This window comes from Eptatretus burgeri, chromosome 13 (genome assembly GCF_056783735.1).
Source record: "Eptatretus burgeri isolate ZD-2024b chromosome 13, Ebu_testis_v1, whole genome shotgun sequence".
Classification (NCBI taxonomy): domain Eukaryota; kingdom Metazoa; phylum Chordata; class Myxini; order Myxiniformes; family Myxinidae; genus Eptatretus; species Eptatretus burgeri.
The window spans coordinates 57,842,318-57,862,652 of NC_140973.1; the positions used below are offsets into that span (position 1 = coordinate 57,842,318).

The 20,335-nt window shown below is 35.0% G+C and overlaps 1 protein-coding gene across 2 annotated transcripts in view; it reads left to right on the plus strand.

Moving 5' to 3' along the window:
- The window catches only part of LOC147014562 (uncharacterized), a 151,488-nt gene that overhangs the window by 13,172 nt on the left and 117,981 nt on the right, over positions 1-20,335 (plus strand). The gene's annotated exons all lie outside the window — the stretch shown is intronic.

Sequence of the window (20,335 nt, forward strand, 5' to 3'; positions counted from 1 at the left end):
CCTCGATTCCCGGTGAGTACGGGGAGAAACAGAGATACCCCCACCCTCGTACCCCCACTACTCCGGGTCCGCAACAATATGTTGTGTGAGTTTAAGATACAATTAAAGATGTGAAGGAACGGGGTGCAAATTAAAATCTCACTCATAAATACTTTTGCTTCTTAAACGAGTTCATTTTGCTACAGATTAAAAAATTTATTAATTTTCACTGTCAAACATGTGAATCTGTCACTAAACAATCTTCATCGGTATCAAAATTGTGTAAACAGTTTAAATAAACCAACCATTTTTGGAATATTGAATATGTACATAAAATCAGTAAAAAAAAAAAAGCAGGAATGGTGGTGGAACCATGTCACCATTGGATTGCCAGTAAAACCCAGTTGGCTCACTAACGATCGACCATCTGCGAGGGAGTAATTCCCATTTCCTCTCCGGTATAATAGTGATGCTGGTCCACACAATTTAGATCACATTGAATGCCCTCAAGGCAGGTTTGAATGAGCACTAAAGGAACGGCTGTGAAAGTGGCGATGCAACGCCCACCCTCCATAACTGGACTTTAAAAAATGATTTCAGTTCCTTTTCACCGAAGGTGATTTGATCCGAACATGCTGACCCAAACAAAACGGAGGAACACTTCCTTTCTTTTTGCTTGTGCAATCTTTTTTGCACGTCAATACAAATGTTTCCAAGTTCGAGGAAGGGAAGGGGCACGTAAGGGTCACTTCGTCCACTATGTCTGCACCATAATCACCCCCCCGGCAGTCCGAACTCAAGTGCATGAGGTCCGGAACCGCACCAGGAAAATGGTCAGATTAACAGAACACTGATCTACTCTTTGTGAAAGATGCATTCACTTGCTGATTCTCTTAGATGGTATTTATGAACTTCACTCAATGAACAAACCCACGAGATTTAATAACTAAAAGATTGCTTCACAGACATACACTAGCTTTAAACTAAAGCTTAATGGTTTCAATGGATGAAACAGACTTAACGGAAAGTCCCAAAACTGTGCACTGCTATCATATTCAAATATGACTGCCATTTTGATGCATTTCCCCTTTTTTTTCTGGGTATGTTTAATCTGGATCATCATGTCAGTTACATGTTACCACGTCACATAAGTGTGATATACAAGACAAAGACTCGAACTTGAATTTATCTTCAACAAGAAATAACAATTCTTTAATCCAATCATTCTGAGGATACCCAAGTTTGGGAGCAAGCTGTTGTTGTTTTTACATCATCAATGCAAAAATATCTTGTGAAAACTTTTAGTGTTTTGGGTAGTGGAGTGAAACTGAAGTATTATCAGCCTCACAGCACGGCTTATTCTAATTACGATGCTACGATGTGTTGGTGAAGGAAAATGTACACAACAAAGCACAATTTGACAATTGGTTTGATCATTCCAGGGCCCAGAATTTGAACTGTGTCAATCATGGTTACTCCGGGTGGGAAGGACAAGTAATTCTGGGTAACTGTTCAAGAGTACAAAACTATAAACGGGATATAGAAAAGGATGGCCAATTGTTCCTTGTGACTAAGTAATCTGCATTCTTATTACTAGTGCGGGCCCGTAGGGGCGAACCCGTAGGTGCGTGCCAGTATGTGCAGCTTCGTGCCTGCAGTATCAGGTCCCCAGAATCAATTGTGACGTCATATCAAACGAAGAAGAAGAATTGTGACGCCCCTCTCTCCCCCCTCCTCTCTCGCCCCACCTCTCTCGCCCCCTCTCTCCCTCCCCTCTCTTGCCCCCCTCTTCCCTCCTCCTCTCTCGTCCCTCTCTCTGTAAATGTATTCACAAATGTCTACCAAGCACAACGATTAATTCCAACCTTGGGAAAAAACAGCTTTCAAACCCTTGGGAAACAGCTGTTTCCCTCAGGAAAATTCAAACCTTGGGATTAATTAATAATCTGAATAATAATCAAACCTTGGGAGTTGGCACATACCCAGGTATGGCACATACCCAGAGAAAGACACATACCCAGGTCCCCAGTGTCGATTGTGACGTCATACCAAACGAAGAAGAAGAATTGTGACGTCAATCCTTCAAAAAAAATAATTAATTAAAGAAACATTAATTGTGACGTCATTCGTGACGTCATAGCACCGTGTCCTGTCATTGGTTCACAGATACATGGCCGTAACTTGGGAACCGCTCGTCCGATCGATATCAAACCTCGAAAAGGCACATCCGTGGGTCCCCGGCAATATTCCTGGCAAGTTTCAATCCGATCGGACCGGTGGTCGTCTGGTTATTAATAATTTGGGAAAAAATTGGCATGATAAGGTGAGAAGGTGGAACGAACACCTTCAGCTGCCATATATACACCTTTTCAACACTGAAAAAGCAGTAAAATGGCCATAACTTGGGAACCGCTCGTCCGATCGACATCAAACCTCGAAAAGGCACATCCGCGGGGCCCCGGCAATATTCCTGGCAGGTTTCAATGAGATCGGACCGGCGGTCGTCGAGAAACGGCGATTGCAGACAAACAGACAGACACACACACAGAGATTGCTGGAATTATAGAAAAATTTTAAGCAAAGGACTAATTAGCTTTATAAGATGGAGATCTTTCCAAAGAAAATTCCGAAGGGGAAGTGTACAAGCTCAACATTTTAAGCATTATTTTAGGACATGCGTTTCTCCACTGAGAAGCAACTTTTATACTCAAGGTTTAAAAAAACATCGAAGCACTTCAGTCCAAAGACCAAAGTGAATGGTCCTGCAAATCAGCATGAAAAACTTGTTGAAGCAATACACGTATGCACCTTGGCCCGAAAGATACAATGCGTGCATGATCACATGAGAAACACGAGCATCCTGTGAACGAGGTCACCATACAGGACATTGGTCATGCAAAGAAGCCACTATTTCTCGAATGAGCAAGGCCGTTGCATATAAAAAGACTGAAAACTGTCACAATGCTAACTCGAGACTGCGCCGGATTCAAATATATAATTACATTTAAATAGAATAATGACTTTAAAGGTTGTACAAAAAAAACATCCAGATAGTTTAGTGGTATTGAAGCAGTGTTATACACCACCATATATAACATATCGTTACGTTTGTGGGGAGGGGTAAGATATTACCATAGAGCAGATATAAGTGTACAGGGTAGCATGGTCCATGTATGAGTAGTTAGCCCATCTCGATGTGATAAGTAGGGATACGTCAGCTTAAGGATTGTCTTGTTTGAATGTGCAACATACAGGGGATGGTGTGTAGTAATATTTAATTAGGGATTATGGTGAAGAAATTGTACATATAGCCTCTTTGAAAACATCCACCAGGGGCACCGGGAGACAGGACAAGAGGGAAGGACGGAGCTTGGATCGCCTATAGAGTGAGGGGTGGAGTGTTTCGTTGCCCCCTGAGGGGCGGAGCCCTGGATCACCTTCGAAGGGCAGAGTTTTCATTGCCACGAGAGGGGAGGAACCTGAATCGGGTGGGTTCGGAGAGGATTGTAAAGAGAGGGATTGAGAGAGTTTGGAGGAAAAACGTGTGAGAGAGGATCGAGCTCAGAGGAGACCAAATTCAAAGGAGAACTTTGATGCTAAGGAGAAGTGACTGAAGAGAGCCTTGTTCTACGAGGAGAAGGTTCTGAGCAGAACGAGTTGTGAGGAGAGCCTTGAGGAGATCGTCCTGCTTGTCTGCCTTCACCCTGAGCCTGTTTGTCTGCCTGCTGCATGTTCATCTTCCTGCCCATCACCTCCTCATGGCTGCTCCACATCCATCCTCCCCTCCTACCACCCCCCCCCCGGTTACCATCAGAGCTAAGTCCCCCATTTCATCCCTTTCCCGTCTGTGATTTTGGGCCTTGAGTGTGGTGCCATAGGTTATGTTCTCCTTGTACATCATTTATTTGTCGATTCCGTGTTCCCCTTCTTACCTATCCCAACCTGCTGTCGTCTCTTCACAATCACTTTGGTTCGCGAATAAACCCATCTATCTATAATTCCAGAAATCTCTGTGTGTGTGTGTCTGTCTGTCTGCAACCACCGTTTCTCGACGACCGCCAGTCCGATCTGATTGAAACTTGGCAGGAATATAGCCGGGGCCGCACGGATGTGCCTTTTCGAGGTTTGATATCGATTGGACGAGCGGTTCCCAAGTTACGGCCATTTATCTGTCGACCAATGACAAGACACGGTGCTATGACATCACAATTAATGTTTATTTATTTATTATTATTATTATTTTCACGATTGACGGTCCGATCTGATTGAAACTTGCCAGGAATATTGCTGGGGACCCGCTGATGTGCCTTTTCAAGGTTTGATATTAATCAGACGAGCGGTTCCCAAGTTACGGCCATTTATCTGTCGACCAATATCTGTGAGAGAGGGGGACGGGAGGGGGGGATGAGAGTGGGGGCGAGAGAGAGGGGCGAGAGAGGAGGGGGAGAGAGGGGGGCAAGAGTGGGGGAGAGAGGGGGCAAGAGAGAGGGGGGCGAAAGGGGAGTGAGAGAGAGGGGGCGAGAGAGGGGGGATGAGAGTAGGGGGCGAGAGAGAGAGGGGGTGAGAGAGGGGGGATGAGAGTGGGGGGCGAGAGAGGGGGGCGAGAGAGAGGGACCGAGAGAGGGCTGCACATACTGGCACTCACCTACGGACACGCACCTACGGATCGTACTAGTTTGTTTTACAAGAGCTAAGGTTCTCGTGTGTCTCCTCACAACCATGCATGCTTAGTCCGCCATAATTCGGAACGTTTCCACAGGAGTTAAAACCGTTCGGTACATTACGGGATTTTAACATCTCGCTGCAATGAGCTCAACGCTAGTTGAGCCATTGATGCTACAATATGACCAAGTACTGCAAAACTGGAGGATTTTCGAAGCAAAAAGAAGGCGAATTGTGTTATGCAGTGTTAAAGTAGATCCTGAAATTGAAATAAAATAAGATTGTAAAGGTTGTATAAAAAAACTTAATTCCAGAAGTTTACCTCTGTTGACGCAATGTCTATTACACCACCTTATCTACCAAGTTACAGAACATGAGCTCTTCATGGCTTTTATTTGTGTCCTTTATGACGTTCTCAGAAACAGTAAGTTTCCTGTTTGGAATGATTTTCAATTTCGTTTGATTGCCAGGCAGGCAGACAGAATAAAAAGATTATCATACTTCTTTCTGCACATGTGTAATTGGGACAAAATCAGAGCCAAAGAACTGCTAAACTACAGGTTCATGTTCCGATTCATGTTCAAAATGCAACATTCAATTGAAATAAAGTTGTTCCTCAATCATAAACTGACGTTTGTGGACGGATGGATGGGAAAGAATACTGGTTCTGGCTCACTTTTCCCCATGTAAATGAATGGGGGATTTTCAGCCATGAAATTTTTCTTTTTTTTTCCCCTAAAAAATAAATCCCCTTTTTAGCCCAAGGTATATTTATTTGTCTCCCCTTTTAACCTGGAGCCTGGTGTTGGCTTAGTGGTTAGGGTGGCGGCTTGGGATCCCAGGGCCCTGAGTTCAAATCCCGTTGGCTGCTGAATTAACACCAGGGGGTTGACTCAGCCTGCCATCCTTCCGAGGTCGGCGAAATGAGTGCCAGTGTACTGGTCCCGGTGTATGCCCCGGTTAGAATAGGTGTACCATATCCCTGTGTGTCGTAAGAGGCGACCAGGGTTGGTGTCAGGAAGGGCATCCGGCCATAAAACATTGCCTCAAGAAAAAGCCAAACCCCTGCACAGCAGCGAAAAATGGCTGTACAAACGCACATTTTTTTATTTCCCCTTTTAACCTAGGGGCTCTCTATTCAAATAACCCATACAACAAGATAAAGATTTGTTAAAGGTGATTCGAAAGAAATATCTGAAACGTCTAAGCCTCGGGGCACTCTTTATCAAATAACCAATGCATATTGTTTAGCTCACTCATTGAACCTATAAACATTTGTTCATTCTCAAATTCCTTCAATAGTTTAATTTTCTTTGCACAATAATCCCCATCTAAAATATTGAAAAACAAAACATTTGAATCTTTATATTTTTTAAGATACCCCTTTTGTGCCATTACGAAATGATAAACTTCTCTTAATGATCTCATCTGACCACCTCCTGAGTTGCATATCATTTTGATATTGTAGTAAATTATTTTTCCATTGTTCAATTGATAACCATCAAATTTTTCAGTCCATTCAAACATATTTATTATTTTCTTTACATCCTCTAACTTATTGGTTTTTAAATTGATTCGCATATTTGTTTTATTTACCTTTGTTTTAGATATTTTTTCAATAAGACTTATTTGATATTTTTCACATTCATTATGTTTTCCATTTATATACCAAGACTGAGATTTTCTCCACTCTTTAGTTTGACTAATACTTGGTTCGACCATTTATATATTGTGAAAAAACGGCGGAAGCCCTTAAAAACCCTAACCCATCTTCCCATCGTTAAAACTTGTGTCCATATGGAACACAATATTCTATTCACTCTATCATACAATACCCATATGGAACACAATCTATTTTATACACTCTATCATACAATATCCATATGGAACACAATCTATTCCATTATCTAAAATAAATCTCTTATCATCAAAGGCTCCTAATGCCTTTTTATTTACTTCTTCACTATATATCTTATGTTTATAACTTCTTATTGTATTCATTTTCCTATATTCTTCTTTGTTATTCATCAAACAATTATAATAATTTCTAAAAGTTATTGATTTCTTTATTACATATTTCTTTATTCCCTTTAACCTTTTATCAATCTGATCACCATACTTATAAGCATATGCCTTTGCTCTCAATCCAATAAACTCACTCATTACTTTTCCACCCAACTCATCCTTAAACTTACCAATAACCTTTTCATTCTTTTTTTGAAAATAACTCACTCTTCTTACTAAAATTACTTGTATCATATACTCCAATGTTTTTCTTCATATCCTTATAAACATCATCAGTTTTTATATCTAGAATAAAACTATCGGTGTCCATATACAACAATGAAGCATTTTCACCATACTCTTTCTTTAAATCATTATACAAATAATCATACATCAATATCTTTGATAAATCAAGAACTGCTGTTCCAATATAAATTGGTTTATCCATGACAATACTTTCCTTTTTCATATGAATAGCAGAAAAGTTCTCTGAAAAAACCTCTTCTCTCTCAAAACTTGGTTTATTTATCAATCTAGAAGCTTCTTTCCAAGATGTTGCAAATCTAATGTTTTGCCTGTTTCTAACATTCTCCATTGTCTTTCCAAAGACAGCATTATTCATCAATTTATAGAATTCCCCTTCAAATTTTACTTTTGTATTTGTTCTCATATCTGTATTGAATTTAATATACTTTTTCATCCAAGGACTTTGTTTAAATTTTAAAACTCTATGAATTTTAGCTACTCTCAACCCAGCAGATAAATATTGTCTCAAGTTCCTTTGATGCAAAACATATCCCTCTTTATCATAGAATGTTGTTAATAACTTTTCTGTTGATTTGCCTTTAATATTAAAACTTTTATGATAATCACTGAACCATTCTTTCTTTGGGGTTTCTTTCTCACATGCAAAAGGAAGGTCTTTATGCTTATTATGAAGATCACTCGGGTACTTCAAATCAACTTCAAAATAATAACCTTCTTCTTTGTCATTCAATTTCTCTTGAGAAGAAATAACAATATTCATCAAAGCCTTTTCATAATCCTTTTTTCCACCCACTCTAATTTACCATAAGGCAGAGATTGAGACATTGCCCATCCATACAAATTATTAGCATCAAAGTACATCAAATAATTACTATCTTTTTCACTCTCATAATTTGGAAGATATTTATTATTTGCTTTAGCATATCTTTTGAACATACTTGTGATATTCCACCTCTCTTAGACTTCTCAATCATCAAAAGCATATCTACATCACTGACTAAATCTATATCTTGTTTTGTCATTTTCAACATTGCACTCCAAGCTAAACCAGGAGCTGTGAAATAGTGGGCAGGATCTAATCCATAACAATTTTTATTATGACAGAGTGATCTAAAAGCTTCAAACACATCAGCTAACAATAAAACATCTGTTTTTAGATACAAATCATGATATTCTCCAAGGTTCTTTATCTTAAATATTTTCCAAATTTCTTGTGCGTGTTTATATTCCTTATCACTTATCTCTTCTTCATAAAGGTTATTATAGAAACTTTCTTTTGAAGGAAGTTGTGTTTCTTTAAATCTCATAAATGAATCCATATAACCATAAGGATAAATTCCCTTACTTGTAAGAATTTTCTCTTTACTTTGAATTTCATTCCTTGTTTCAATTTCCTCTCTAGTTAGAATTCCCTCTTTAATCAGAATTTCATCTATAATCAGAATTTCCTCTTTAGTTAGAATTTCATTCTTTGTTCGAATTTTCTGTATAATTAGAATTTCATCTTCAGTAAGAATTTCTTCATTCATTTCCTCATTAATTAGAATTTCCTCTTTACTTTGAATTCTCTCTTTAATCTGAATTTCCTCTTTAGTTAGAATTTCCTCTTTTGGAAAGAATGAATTAAGATTTGGAAAGAGCCCGTGGAGCTTAGATTTGATGCGAGGTTGGCTAGTGGCGTTCCCATAAACTTGTAAGAATCAAGAAACCTTATACGAGTTATAGGTTTTGTGAATATCATTTTTGTAAATGAAATATACTTTTGACTTGTGTTTGTTATGGCAGAAATATTCCCTGGTGTTTTTGAAAGTTCATTTATAAATAGATGTGTATCATAGTTGGCGCTGTTGTGAAGAAAGACTGGAATAAAAGAAGGTAATTTATAATTAAGATTACAACAGGAATGAGCGGGACCTCTATATTTACCAGTAAGATGACAATGATCCCTAACTTTAGACTCCTCAATTTCCTCCTCACAAATATGACAGATATTGTTCTTTCTAAATTCTAATTTTTCTTCTATGGTTAATTTCATCGGTTCATTTGTTTCTTTCATTAATTTACTTAGTCTTATACAATCCTTTTCTAATGTTTACAAACTCTTGTGAAGCATTTTTTCCACTATACTGTTCAAGTTTATTATACTTTTCTCCAACAGATGATTTGATATAATAACAGAAACCACAAGGAATATGTTTTTGATATTTATTTGTATATGGTTCTTTTGGATTAGGAGAAGCAGTATTTATCTTTTTAAGGATACATTCAAAATCAGCGTATATCACAAATGGGTGCATGATAGATTTATTATAATCTTCAAAAGAAATCTTTTCACCAGGTTTAGGCATTGTAATTACAGCTGATTTATGATTACTACAATATTTTGAATGTTGTTCTAATCGTTCTTTTGTATGAAATGAATTAAGACATCGCTTACAAGGATATATTTTGTTTGCTGTTCTGAATACCTGAGAAGAGATTAATCTTGATAAATTATTGATGTATGTGTAATGTGAATTATTTCCAACACTAAAATATAAAAGATCAATGTGTGTTTCTTCATTTTTAAAGTTGTTTGAAATTTTTAATATTTGAACTTTGTTTGTATCCGTTAATCCATATACATTAATAGAAAGATTATTCTTTTCTCAAATTTAGGAATATCTGTTAGTGGCATTGGGAAATTAAAATCTTTAATGTCCAAGGTATTCTCATATTTCATATATTGTTTTACTCTTTCTGAATTACATTTTTGGTGGATGTAAGTGAGCAAGAACAGACCAGAGAAAACATTTATTATCATTATTCTTAATATTAACAACTGCCTTCTTTTCGTTTTATTTCTTTTGGTAATTCAATATAAGAAGAAGCTTTAAGAGGAGTTTGATTTTAGAATGTGTACATCTAAAAAGATGATTTTTTTAATATTGAATCCACTTCCTACCACTGTATTATCAACATCCTCCTCTTGTCTTGATAGTTCTTCATAAACCCCACTATTCAAAAAATCTTGAAATGATGTTATAAAATGAAGATCTGTCCTCATATAAGGAGTTTGTTCTTCATCTTGTCTTTTCATATTCATTTTCACTCCCATATAAAACTTTAAAGTTTTCATTTCTTTTAATGTTTTTTTAATAAATTTTTCAACATCAGGTTTCACTATTTCAATTGATTCAATTATTGATGATGGACCGGGTTCTCCAAATTGAAAAATCCTTATTTTTATATGCCCTTTAAATGCCCCATCAGTGTTTTCAATATAATAGTCTCCCTTTACTTTAAACTCATTTTTCTTGTGTTTTTGTGATTGAAGATGCCTATTATAACTACTCTTCAAAACATCCTTTGAGCAGGTATCACAATGTTTTCTTTCCAACTCAAGAGGGGATATTTTGTGAAATAGATTAAATGTGTGTTTGTTGGTTCGGAGGTGTTTTCTATAATGTTTATATTCGTGATTACAAACATCGCAGTATGTTGTATTCACCATATTTATATAATAAAACTTTGCTTAAACTAAAAATTTCTTGATGAAAATTTCGTTTATTTTACAGGTGAATCTGTGCTTAAACTAAAATTTTCTTGATGAAAATTTCATTTATTTTACAGGTGAATCTGTGCTTAAACTAAAATTTTCTTGGTGAAAATTTCGTTTATTTACAGGTGAATCTGTGCTTAAACTAAAATTTTCTTGATGAAAATTTCGTTTATTTTACAGGTGAATCTGTGCTTAAACTAAAATTTTCTTGATGAAAATTTCGTTTATTTTACAGGTGAATCTGTGCTTAAACTAAAATTTTCTTGATGAAAATTTCGTTTATTTTACAGGTGAATCTGTGCTTAAAACCATTTTATCCTCCAACTTTTTCACTTAATAAATACAATGTTTCAAGACACAAAAGACAAGTTTCAATCAATCTCTTCATTTGTTAAAGATGCTGAGAAATATGTCAAGGATGTAAAATTGAACAAAGATAAATATAACAACTATTGGATAAAAACAATTATGGTGGATATGATGAGTTCTTCAATTTACTTCAGTGGAAGGGCTTTTAGTATACCTGGAAGAACATCAATTAAGGTATCTCTAACAAAAGTTTCTCCTCTCCTTCTGGCAATATATTCAAAACTAGAAAAAGCAATGAAACAAGAAAAGGTATCAAAAAATAAAAACCTTATGGATGAAGCTTTAGAAAGAAAAGATAAGACCATCTGTAATATGCAAGGAGAAATTTGTATTTTTTTCAACAACCCTAAAGATATAAATCCTGATGAAATAAAGGATGTTAATATATCAGGTGAAATGACATTTAGTTCAATTGTAGTTAAGGATCATTTTAAAATTACCTTTAATATAAAAAATGTAGCAGTTGAATCTGTTAATGAAAAAATGTATATCGATATCGATGGTAATGTTTTTTCTACTAATTAAATGAGCCAATATTCAACTGAAGATTTTGAAGATTATGAGAGTGATTATGATACCGAGAGTTTGCATTCAAGCGATAGTTATGACACCGAGAGTTTGTGTTCAAATGATAGTTATGAAAGTATAGATGATTCTGAAAGTATCGAAGATGATATCGAAGATGAATTTCAGTTTAAGTAAAGTTTTACTTTATAAATATGAATAGTTTACTCGATTTTGAGCCTCTTGAATTCCATGATTCTCCATATGACAAATTTGAGAATTGTCCTGCGTGTGAAAGACGGGGATTAAACACAGAGTCAAAAGCCTATAAACAATGTATATTCTGTGATTATCTTCTAATTAATGATAATCAAAAATATAAAAGGAAAATAATTCTTTTAGATTTACACCAAAAATGAATTACTTTACAAGATTGATTCGAGAAATGAATGTAAAGAACGAGGGTGAGAACACACCTTTCCTTACAAGGGAAGAAACTGAACGTATTAGAGAAATGTTCAAAGGAGTGTTGTTATATCTTATTCATGGATGTGATTTTCAGGGAAATATCAACACAAGATATTGCATAAATAAAATAATGGATTATCTTGAAATTAAACCTGAACTTAGGATAAAATATAGAATTTCGAAAAAAGCCAAGAATAAATTAAATAACCTGTTTTCCAAATATATAAATGAATGATTTTTTACCTATTTGGGAAAATAAGATAAAATTTGACAACCATAAAAATCTCCCAAATTCATTAAGATGCCTCATAGTTGGTTCAAGTGGATGTGGAAAAACCTGCTTACTTTTAAAGATGCTCCTCACTCCCAACTTTTTAGATTATGATAATTTAATAATTTTCACAAAGTCGAGTTTTCAACCAGAGTATCAACTACTCTCACAAGGTTTTAATGCTGGTCTTCAAAAAGAAGATATAATCGGTTTATTTAAACTTCAAAAAACCTAAATGATTTTTACATTGAAGATATAATACAACTATTTTGTGATACACAGAGATGTAAAAAGAAATCAAAACCGATAACTTGTATTCTGAGTGATAATACGGATGATATACCGTCTCCCAAGATTTGGATAAATCCAAAAAGAACCTCGTTATCTTTGATGATTGTGTTAATGAGAGAAACCAAACGGTAATGGACAGCTACTACACAAGAGGGAGACATTCTTCTTGTAATTGTATTTATCTTAGTCAATCGTACTTTCAGCTTCCTCGTCGTTCCATCAGAAACAATGCTAATACTTTTATTTTATTCAAGTTAAATTCAATAGATATAAACAATTTTTGGAGAGACAATTGTTCTACATTATGTAGTAAAAAGGAATTTGGGGATTACATGAAACACACGACTGAAAAATATAAATATATTGTTGTGAAACAAGATGAGATATTAAATGATATTTTTCAATAAATAAATGGATGCGAAAGAAAGAGCAAGAAGATTTAGGGAACATCAAGAGTTGGTTTCAAAAGTTGTAAAACAGCAGGAAGACATAAAGAAGAAACGCAGACAGAAACTAACGGGCGAAGAAGCATTTGAAAGAAAACAAGAGAAATTTTTAAACCACTTTTAAAAACTTCCCAAGGAAAAATGAAAGATGTTTCCACATTTCCCACGGTAGAATATACTCCTAAAAAACTTCAAATGTTAAAAGATTTCAGTCAAATGACGGAGGAAGAATTAGAGCATTTAGGAGAATTAGAATATGATGATGAAGGTTTATTTCAACAACTGGAAGAGATTAATCGACCCCTGATTATATTGTGAATGCTCTTCAAAACAATGAATATTCAGCGGATTCAAAAACCAAAGCAGGACTCATTCCAACAGAACAATCAGCAATATTTCATCTTGTTCAAGAAAAGGTATTGATATTTAATGATGAATTAAGGTTCTTGGGTTCTGCTCAACCCCTGTTAAACTAACTCCAAGATTAATGTTTCTTCTCACAAAAGATGGAAGACAAGGTTCAACTGTGAGGGATGAATCAAAGTATATTGATAAACCATTGGATATGGAAAATAATGATGATAGAGTATATATTGATCTGCTGAACACTCTAAATTATAAGGTTATTCTTTCTGGTAAAAGTAGGAAGAATGAGAAGGAGAAACACATTATTCAGGCTTTAAGTATCCTTGGTTCAGGTGTTAGTTTTCTTCCAAATGACCCATCGCAATTAGTTAATAGACTGTTATTGTTGTTAGGCAGTAAGAAGGCTGGAAATAACAATTGTTTTAATGAAGCATCAGCCATTTTAGACCAGTTGATGAACATGAAAATAATTAATAAATATCAATATAAAGACATTTTATCTCATATTAAATAAGATGAGAAGCACAATCCTTAGTTTCAATTTCACAACAAGCGACCACACATCTTCATTCCCATACCCACTACAACTTGACACAACAAAAGAATATGAGGCATCTTTATTGTCCATGGAAACTTATAATACCTTATTTAATATAACCGAGAAAAATGACAAGTTTAGTTATAATCCAGGAAGTGGATACAAAGCGATAACAGTCTCACCCGGAGCATATGAGATTTCTCAAATATCTTCGAAATTGCCTCGTCTTATGAAAGAACAGGGTGATGAACCAAAAAATATTGTTATAAACATTCAAAAACATACTTCAAAATCAACGATTAAAGTTAAAAATAACTACAAGGTTGATTTCACAATTGATAATTCATTTAGAGAGTTATTGGGTTTCTCCTCAAAAAGATTGAAACTAATGGGACGTTTACAGTGATAATGTCATTCAAATATCCTCAGGAATAAATTCGGTGTTAATTCACTGTGATTTGATTGATGGTGCTTATAATGATGGGAAAAAAAACAAATACAATATTTTCATTCAGCGCATACTCAACCCCAATTGGTTATAAATTCAATATGGAACCCAAAAATTTGGTTTATCTTCCTGTGTCAGGAAAAACCATACACAGAGTAAATTTTAGGATAACCGACCAAGATAATCGTGTGATTTCTTTTAATGGAGAAGTTATATCCATCAGAATTCACCTACGTGAAGTTTTCCAATAAATAAATACGATGGTTATTTTGAGGAAACACGAGTTGGGAAAATATAAAATAATTACAGGGGATGGGATGTTCCTTTCCCCATACTACAAGGGTGAAGGTATGTATCTTGGTAGAGGATACTATAAACCTAAGAGACAAAGGGTGTTGGACATCAATTTAGAGGAGATGGGAAAATTGATACTCTCATGGGTATTGGTTCAACTATTCTTAAACATAAAGATCTAATTGTTTCAACTGCTTCTGCTGTGGGAAATGTAGCAGGTGCTGTAAAGAGTATAAAAGATGCTCAGAAGGAATCTCATAAATTACAAGCAATAAAAGAAATTAAGAAAGGCAAAACTCAGTTGTCCCCCCAAGAACGACAGAAAATAATTCAAATACTTGGATCAGGGTTTCAAAAGTTTTAACATCTTTTTTCCTAAATAAATACAAGTATGGAAGCAATTGATAGTATCTATGATTTGGATGATACTATTATTATCTCAAACTCCACTAAAAAGAAGATTACTTCAAGGTAAATGCAATAACTGGAACAGACTGGAATACGAATGGTACAAAAAGTTTTGAAATAAATAATCAACAAACCTATTTGAATCTTCGAAAGTTTCTTGTTGTGTAAATTTAAATTCACTAAGGCTGGGAATAACACAAACGCTACACTTGTAAATGATTTCTTCTGGAAAATGTTTGATAGTGTGCGTTTGTATATTGGAACACAAGAAGTTGAAGCGGTTGATTATGTCTCTGCTGTATCTGAAATGATAAAATTTACACTCTATACATTCAGTGATAGAATGGGAAAGGGGTCTGTCGAAGGTTTATTCCTGATATGTCAACGGGAACAAACACAGACCCTGGGTATACTCAAAGGAAAGGAATGTATAATGATGATACAAAAGCAGAAAATAGTTTTACTGTGGCAGTTCCTCTTAAAGGTATATTTGGATTTTGTGATCATGATAAAGTTCTGTATGGCCTTAAAATTAGATTTCAACTACAAAGGAATGATAATGAAAATCGATTGCTTTTTGGTGTTGGTAGTGCTTTTGGTGATCAGAATAAATTTGTAATTGAGGAAATGAGTTGGTATATCAGTGAATATACTCCTAATCTTAAAACAGAAGAGATGTTGAATCGAAGACTTAACTCAAAGAAACCACTCAGTGTATCATACCTCAAAAGAAGATGTCAACACGTTAAACTCAATCAAACAACTTACACGTGGAATTTGGGTGTTCTGGAAGGAAAGCCACGATATCTGTGGATCATTTTTAAAAAGCCAGATGGTGATACTGCGACTGATAAGAATAATGCATTGAGTGATAATGCTAAGGTGAAACAACTTCGCGTTTCTCTAGATGGAACATTTTACCCACGAGATAGATTGGAAATTAATTGGGAAAAAATGATTTTGCTGAAGCAGACAAGTCTTACCAAAAGGTGTGTCAAAGTAATGGAAAAAAAGAACCTATTTTGGAGATGACAGGATTTAAAAGTTTGTGTACAATCTATGCGTTTGACCTGAGCTCAAAAGGAAACTATAAAGTCTAATCAGTGGATACTTCCCTATACATTGAAAGAGGAGAGAGTGAAGAAGTTGATACATATTGTTTGCTTTTGGAAGAAACAGAATTGCAGATTAATACAGATAATGGTGTGATGATTAGTCTCACATAATTTTTTGTTAAATAAATGAGTGGCAAAGTACCAACTGGGGTATATGTTAATCAAATCAATCTTCATAAACTATCATCTTGTGTTCAAAATCAAAAGCCTTGTACGATTAACGTTAATACAATTCAGAGAAAAGGAGCAGTAAGAATTGATGTTTTTCTCACAAGAGAACAGGTTAAAATCTTGAATGACACTGGCTCACTTAAAATTAAAATGACAAAACCAATGTTGAAAAAAATATTCAATAAGAGAGACGAGTGGAGGATTTCTCCCATTTCTAATTCCTTTATTTGCTGGTTTAAGTGCGGTTGGAGCATTGGCGTGTGGTATTTCAACAGCGGTGAAAACTGCCAACGAAAGGAAGGCTCAACTCCAGGCTCAAAAAGAATTGGAAAGACATAACAAAGAGTTGGAGAAACAAATTAGTGGAAGTGGTGTAATTGTAGATTTTGCTGAAAAACTTGAAGGTCTGCCTGATAAAGCGAGATTGTTAGTTGGAGATATGCTTTCTTCTATAGCACAAGCAGGTGTAAAATTAACGAAAAGAGGTAATGGATTATATCTTTCTAATAAATAAATGAGCATTGATGAGTGGTTGAAAAAATTTGGAAAGAATACAACATCAAATTTACAACTTGTCAAATATTGTAAGAAATTAAAAATTCATAATGTGGTTATTTGTATGAGAGATGAATTAACAAATGTGCCGAAACATACAAAGAATATTATTATGAACTTAGAAGATAATAATGGGAACGGTTCTCATTGGGTTTGTATTTTTAATAGTCAAGACAAATATTATTTTGATAGTTTTGGTCTTCCACCACCTGTTGAAGTCATAAAATTCTTACAGAATGGTGTTTATCAAACATTTCAAGTCCAAGAATTAAATTCCAAGTGTTGTGGCCAATTATGCCTATATGTGTTATTTCAACTCAACAAAAATAAAAAATTTTATGATATTATTTTTAATCTAATATAAATGACTTATGTTGGTAAAGATGGTTCTATCTTTGGTTTATCTCAAGAACTGGATATTGATTTCTCAAATTATTACACAAAGGCACAGGCTGAACGACATAAATATAATATAACCAAAAATATTAACATGAAAAATGCTTATAAATTAAAAATTATCCAAGCCCGACTGACGCGAATGACTTGGTGAGATTAAGCGATTTATCACAATATATATCCTTAAATAAAACAGCCGTGTATTCCAAAGATACAGAAGTGTTGATATTATCTCCAGGTCATACAGAATTCACAGTTCGAATTAAAATAAATTTTTATAAAGAAGGGCGTATCGTTTGTATGAGAATAGAACAATGGGGGTATGATATGAATGATTTAGGGTATAATTGGTCATTTAAAATTAACCTCGAAGACCTGGAACAATTAAATCAGTCTCGTAAGGAAGAATATTATCCACTTGGTATCGAGAATGAGTTTTGTGGGGCTACGATTAGTAAACAACAAATAAAAGAATTTAATAAGGGTAAATATAATAATGGTTTTGCCCTTGTTTATCTCATGAAAACAGAAAAAACAGGATTATATATAATAAGTAAGGAAATACAAAATGATTTAACTATGGGAAGATGGGGAGGTGTTTCGTGCCATAATATTGTTCTAACATATATTTCTAATACATAAATGACAGCAAGAAGGCTTCAAGAAAATTATCATTTCTGTGTCCAAGCATACCTTCAAGAAAAGGGTATTCGGTATTTTAATAAATATGTTCTACAACATAAGAATGAGGTATTTTCAATAAAAGATTGGCATTATGCTGATGTTGATAAACCGACAACTTTAGATTTAATTAGAATGTTAAATAATGAAAAATTATAAAGTTAAGAAAAGGTAAGGCTCTTTTAGAAATTCAAAAGAAATTTTATTGGTTTCCTGTTGTAAAAAAAATTATTTTGGATACAGGAATAACAAGAAATCCTGATGAATATATGTATAATATTCTATGGGGTGTAAGCGATTCAAGAATAGTAAGGGATGAGGAGGGAGTTGAAGAAGAGAGGGAAGAGGAGGAAAAGGAGAAGAGGGAGAAGAAAGAGAAGGAGGAAAAAGAGAAGAGAGAGAAGGAGGAGAGGGAGAAGAGAGAGAGGGAGGAAAGAGAGAAGAGAGAGAGGGAGGAGAGAGAGAAGAGAGAGAGGGAGGAGAGGGAGAAGAAAGAGAAGGAGAGGGAGGAGAGGGAGAAGAAAGAGAAGGAGGAGAGGGAGGAAAGAGCGAGACAAAATAAATATCAAAATATGGAAACCAGTGAGATTAAAAAAGATTAGGGGTATTACAGAAAATAACTCAACCCACCGAGGAGGAAAACAAAGAATTGATAAGTCTATTTACAATACTTTCGACAAGACTATTGACATCGAGAAGACAGGTATTTTAATTCAAGTTTTTCATTTTTATTTTTTTTCTTAAATAAATGGGGAGAGAGTGAAGGCATTTCTAAGGATTCTTTATGTTTTAAAAATTAAGATTCAAATGTGCATGTTGGAAACTAAAAAGGTTTTTGCACTCTGCAGGAATTTTTCTCATAAATAAATGAGTTATTGTCTCAAATGTAAAAAGAAAACTAATACTAAAAATATTTCATATATTAAAAGTAAAAATAACAGGGTTATACAAAAAGGTATATGTTCGGTGTGTGGTTCAAAAAAAAATCAATTTATCTCCCAACACAAACTAGGAGGAGATATACAAAAGTTTTTATCAGGAAGTAAATTTACAACTACTGGAATACCAGGGGAATTACATCTTCCAGGGTATTCTTTCTGTGGTCCAGGCACAAACTTGGATAAAAGATTAGATGAGGCAGACAATCCTAAATCCTGGAGTCGGCCTATCAATAGAGTTGATGAAGTGTGCATGAGACACGATATTGATTATGGGAATACCACAACGTTGGAAGAAAAGCATGAAGCCGATAGAGAAATGTTGTATAATTTGTCTCTGATACAAAATCCAACCTTGAGAGAAAAAGTTGATCGGTTCATTGTGAAGAAGATGATCAGTGCTAAATTGAAACTTGGACTTGGAAATTCAAAAACTTATAGGCTCTAATGATGCCATTAAGACTGAAGAGCAATTAGCTGATGAATTACATAAACCAATATTCACAAAGTTTCAGAGAAGGAAAGTTTATTCCAAGGAAGTAGATTATATCTGGTCTGCTGATTTGATTGAACTCAATAATGATAAGGGGTACAAGTATGCTTTAACCGTTATTGATTTGAGGAGTAGATATGCGTGGGTTGTACCATTAAAAAACAAAACAGGTAATACTCTTATGTTAGCCTTCCAACAGATATTTAATAAAAGTAAGAGAAAACCTAAAAAATTGTGGACTGATGAGGGTAGGGAGTTTTATAACAAGACATTTATGAATTTTCTAAAAAATAACAGTATTACATTATACAGTACCTTTAATGAAGGGAAGGCAGTTGTTGTTGAACGTTTTAATCGTACCTTAAAAGAGAGACTATATAAAAAATTCACACAACTCGGTTCACAACAATGGTCATCTTTTATTCAAGATATTGTGGATAAGTACAATGACACGATTCACACGTCAACAAATATGAAGCCATCAGAAACATTTACAAAATTAAAATATGAAAAAGAGATTAATGTCAGAAAACCTAAGTTCAAAGTTGGTGATATCGTAAGAATATATAGGTGGAAATCTCATTTTGAAAAAGGTTATACGAAAAGATGGACCAACGAGCTTTTTAAAATTGTTGATGTAATAGATACGGTTCCTTGGACTTATAAGATATATGATTTGGAAGGGAAGAGATTTTAGGTTCATTTTATTCACAGGAATTACAAAAGACAAAGATAAATTGAAATTTTTTGACTCCGCCCCTTTTTGGCTCCACCCACACAAGCCCCCGCCCACACAAGCCCCGCCCACACAAACCCCACCACACACCCCCCCACAAGCTCCAATAAATTGAAATTTTTGACTCCGCCCCTTTTTGACTCCGCCCACACACGCCCCTCCCACCGAAGCCCCGCCCACACAAACCCCACACAAACCCCACACAAGCTCCACACAACCTCCACACAAAAACTCCACACAAGCTCCACACACAAACCCCACACAAGCTCCACCCATATTCATCATATTCACATAATTAGTGATTAGTTAATTAGTTCCCCACACACACACAACATGTTTATTTAATTAAAAAATTATCCACCCATCCACACAAGCTCCACTCATCCACCCATCC